General features: G+C 45.1%; 1 pseudogene; it reads left to right on the top strand.

Annotated features, from left to right (window-relative positions):
* The window catches only part of LOC100958559, a 58,636-nt pseudogene extending 54,600 nt beyond the window's left edge, over positions 1-4,036 (top strand).
* Positions 4,037-4,829: the final 793 nt, after the last annotated feature.

Genomic DNA, 4,829 nt, shown 5'->3' with positions numbered 1-4,829 from the left:
ACAGCTTGAGGCTCTGTCTCAAAAAAAAAAAAAAAAAAAAGGGACGCAATCGTCCTTATTAGAAAACCTACACTGGGGCACCTGGGAAAGGAACACAAACAGCATGACTTCTGAAATGAAACAGATCCATTTGGCTGACTATCCAATTCCGAGAACATTTGAAATAGAACCTCAGTCATCAGCCCATGAGCCTAGTGGTTCCCTTTCTGAAAGAAGATCAATGATCTGTGATATTTCTCCACTAAGATAGATTGTCAGGGAGCCAGGAGCTCACTCACTGGGATAAATGGGTGCCGACACCAGAATTGGGAGGAATGAACATCTCAATCCAAGTTTAAATCAGCCAGTCATTCTTCTAGGTGGTTTTTTTGTCCATAGAAACAAAGCTGAAATCCTAGAGTGGGCAGATTAAAGAAGAAGACTTTGAATAATCAAAATCCTAAGCCAATATCAACAGCAAGAAATATGGAGACCATTGCCATCCTACTGGCATCAAGCATAAGTCTTATCATGGCAACGCCAGCCCTGGACCAGCAACCCATGATTCCTTTTCAGACTATGGCCCATAATACAGCAGACCCACACCAGTGGCTTAGGTCCTTGGCAGATCTGGTGGTTGAGAGGGCATGGGGGGTTGGTCTCCTTCTCAGTATCCATGACTTTTCAGAAAAATTGAAGATGTCTTCTAGGACAGCAGTTCTCAACCTGTGGGTTGCAACCCCTTTGCAACAATGAAAATACATCCTTCATAGCAGATATTTACATTATGATTCATAACAGTAGCAAAATTACAGTTATGAAGTAGCAACGAAAATAATTTTCTGGTTGGGGGTCACCACAACATGAGAAACTATATTAAAGGGTGGTGGCATTAGGAAAGTTGAGAACCACTGTCCTAGGAGGAGCAGAGGCCAAGGGGGAGACCGTCATCACATGACACCACATATGACTTTTTCAGAGTGGGCCAACAGGAGTTCCTTACACTCTCTCTTTTCTCCTATCTCAGAAAGCCTGGCCTCTGCCTATCACATGAACACATAGGCTCATGCTTATGGAAACCCTAATTCAGGTTTGAATTCTTAGCTCCAGTATAAGAGACAAATGTACCTAGAGCAGCAGGAGGATTATAAAACTAGAGCAGCACTTCAGCTCAGGGAGTAATTGCTGCGGCACAGGATAGGCAGGAGTGGCCACAAAAGAGCCCAAGGCGGCAGCAGTTTCTTGACAGAGTATGTAGCCCTCTGAAAAATGACAAAGATGATATGGTGTGTGGTCCACTGGTAGGGACTAACCATGAACCCAGCACTCGGGAGGTGGGGTGCTGCCTCACGTTTAGGGATGATCTGCCAAACAAAAGTGAGGAATTAAAGTGGCCAATCTTCCTCATACTGTCTGGTGCATTAAAGTGAGGAATTAAAATGGCCAACCTTCCTAATACTGTCCAGTGCATTATTTTCTGATGCCCTGACATTACAACAGGAATGTAACTTCCTGATCCCAGGAGTTACAACAGGAATATTGTTGGGATCTTTCTCAGCAAACTTCTCCAGCCAAAAGCAGAGCTCCTCCAGGAATGTCCAGTAAAAAAAGGTATAGGCCACGTCAAGAGGCTGATGGGCATGGACTAGCTGAATCTACACAGTCATCCAAACCCAGTAATTTTATGCTAAGCAGACCAAGATTATCATTCTTCTCAGATCCCTTAATCATGATGAGGCATGTCCATTCTTTCATCTCTCTCATTCCCAGTAAGAGATAGTCAGAAGGTCTCGGTGCCTGTAGTCCAGTGGTTAGAGTGCTGACCACATATACCATGGCTGGTGGTTCAAACCTGGCCTGAGCCTGCAAAACAACAATGACAACAACAAGAACAACAAAAAAGTAGCCAGGCATTGTGGCAGGCACCTGTAGTCCCAGCTACTTGGGAGGCTGAGGCAAAGAGAATTGCTTAAGCCCAAGAGTTTGAGATTGTTGTGAGCTGTGATGCCATTGCACTCTACCAAGGGCAACATAGCAACATAGTAAGACTCTGTCTCAAAAACAAGAATAAAATAAAATAAAAAAGAGAAAGAGAGTCACAAGATGTAAAGAACAGCAACACTGAAGATGGGGGTGCCTCCTTCACCCATCAAAAGAAGGCACTGAGAAAGTACTCAATTCCTAGGTTCACCTCTCTCACAGTCAAGATATCAAGTCTATCCCTAACAGGTAGTTCTCCAAGGACATTCTGAGTCCAGATAATAGAAACTGTCCTGCTGTTACCCTCATAAGCCCTGCTAAAACCAAAATACTGCCCCTGCAGAAAGGATGGGGGTTGAAATTGGAAGCTATTGTTCAGAAGATCATGTCCCCAAATATTAGGAAGAGCACATCCTCCAACAGTGCAGAGGCTGGGGGGAGACACAGTTACACTTGACAACATCCTGTCTTTAAAGAGTGGTCCTCCAGAAGGTGGGGGTGTTGCTATTCAGGATGCTGAGATGGAGAAGAGAAAAGGAGAGGTAGTATCTGACCTAGTCAATCCAACAAATCAGGATGCCAGGAAATGAACATTGAGAAACCTCTTCCAAGGTCTTCAGAAGAGTGGTGTAGCAGTGGGAATGACAAAGTGAAGACAGAGACACATCCAGAAACAGTTACTACTGGAAAGGAACCCCCTGGTGGCATGACATCTGCAACCTCACAAAAACCGGGCAGTTGCCAAGGGAGATCAGATGGTTTCCTGGGTGGAACAGCACCTTTAATCTTCCCTCACTTGAAGAAAGTTACCTTCAGTGGGCATATTGGCCCTTGTGGCAAACCCCAAGGCTGAAGAGAAAGGGAATGATAGTTATAATTTAACCCAAATTAGAGGGTTTTACCCTAAAGGGACATTTCCCATCAGGAACGAAGGGTAGACCCATTGGTGGTGAGAATAAGCAGAAGAAACAACAGCAGCCACCACCTCCACCCTCTCACCCCCCTCAGATACCAGAAAGTTCTGCAGATGGAGAGGCAAAGCCAAGGGGGTGGGGACAGGCAAAGGATGGAGAGAAAAAAGCCTGGGGTCCAGCCCAGGAAGAGAAAAACCAAACAAGCTGTTCCCATTGTAGAACCCCAAGAACCACCCAGCCACTGGATAAAACTGATACCCCAAGAACAAGTATTTTCTCCAAAATAAGTGTAAACTCAGAGCTATTTGTACAATCATTAGTGTGGAAGAAGAACAAACCAAATTGGTAAGAGGTCTGAAGGGTCAGAGGTCACTGACCCCTCTGCCCAGCAGCAGTGAAAGCAAGGCCCTCCCAGCTTCATCCTTCATGCTGCAGGGACCTATGGGGACAGAGTGTTCTGTTCTGGGGCACCTGGTTTGCTGTCTGTGTGGTAACTGGGCTAGTTACTGAAATATGGGTGACCTTTGGACCCCTTCTCCCATGCAGCCACTCTCGGGAAGAATCTGCCTCCTAAGAGAGCCTTGGAAATGCAGAGCAAAGGGAAGGTACAACACAGAAGTGCTTCTAACAAATGGCTCCAAGATGGATGGTGAGGAGGAAGAGGAGCAGCTGCAGCAGAAAATGCAGAGGAGACCAGCCACGTACCCCAGTTTTAAGTGGCGGCACCTCTCAGAATACTGTGGCAGAGGCCCCGGTCCTGTCCTGGTGGTTCCCTTGTTTAAAAGCAGCCACTAAAGGCAGCAGCAAAAGGACTGCTTTGGACTCAAAGCCCTCTGTGCCCACCACTTCAGAAGGTGGCCCTGAGCTGGAGTTACAGATCTCTGAACTACTGCTTGACAGGAATGGACTTGGGGTCCATGGGAGTTGTATTCTCTGGGCCAATGGAATCTACCTGGTTTGTGACAGGCTCTGCAGGACGCCTTGGAAACAGCCAGAGAGATGAAATGTTCCCGCTGCCAGGAGGCTGGCACCACCTTGGGCTGATACAACAAAAGTTTCTCCTTCTGATACCATTATGTGTGTGTCATTGATGCAGATTGTTTGTTGCTCGAAGAGAACTTCTAGGTGAGGTCCCCAAGCACCAAGTGAGACTGTGGAGATGAAAAGATGGCGGTGGACACACGTGTTGGAAAAGGTCCTACCTGCAGCCCCGCCCCACCCCACCCCATGTGCTCACTCAGGCCAGAACTTCCTTCCCAAGCTCTCACATCACACTTAAACCAATGACACCACAGGAAAAAAAGACCCAAGACTGTCAAATGCCTGTTTCCATGTACAAAATCTCCATAGTGACAATGTGGGGGGAGAGGGAGGTGTGAAAGTATAGGGATAGGTAAGGGGGATTAAATCTAAATAAACAAATAAATAAATAAGAGTCAGTCAACTTCTATTTGTTTCTAAAGTGAAATTCCTGTGAAATCTCAGAATATCAAGCAGAAAAAAAATGTGACAAAGTTTGTATAAAATATTACTTCCCAAAATTGTCCTATTTTGAATCTTCCCTTGTGTGGGGAACCTATTAAAACTATTACTTGCCATAGAGTCAGTCCAGATTTCTTAGGCATAATTTTGAGGGACAGTGCGCAGAAATCAGTATTTTCAAAACGTTTTAGGTGATTGTCCTAAACAAATCTAAATCATTTAAAATGACACAAAATTGGACATCACAATTTCATCCCAATTGATTTTTCTAACCTACTGTTTCAGACAGCATTTATTCTAACCACCTCAAACTATTCACCGTTCTTTGAATTGTCCCACCCTCTGTTTGGTCAATGTGCCTTTAAGCATCATGTTTCCTATTCCTGGTGTGCTTTTCTTCAACTTAACTATCTGTTGCCTGTCTTCCTATCCTTGAAGAACCAGAAGAGATGTCCTATTTTCTGTGAAACATGC

The sequence above is a fragment of the Otolemur garnettii genome, unplaced genomic scaffold, assembly GCF_000181295.1.
Source record: "Otolemur garnettii isolate 467f Iridium unplaced genomic scaffold, OtoGar3 scaffold00230, whole genome shotgun sequence".
In the NCBI taxonomy this organism is placed as follows: Eukaryota; Metazoa; Chordata; class Mammalia; order Primates; family Galagidae; genus Otolemur; species Otolemur garnettii.
This window is presented reverse-complemented; position numbering and strand designations above follow the sequence as displayed.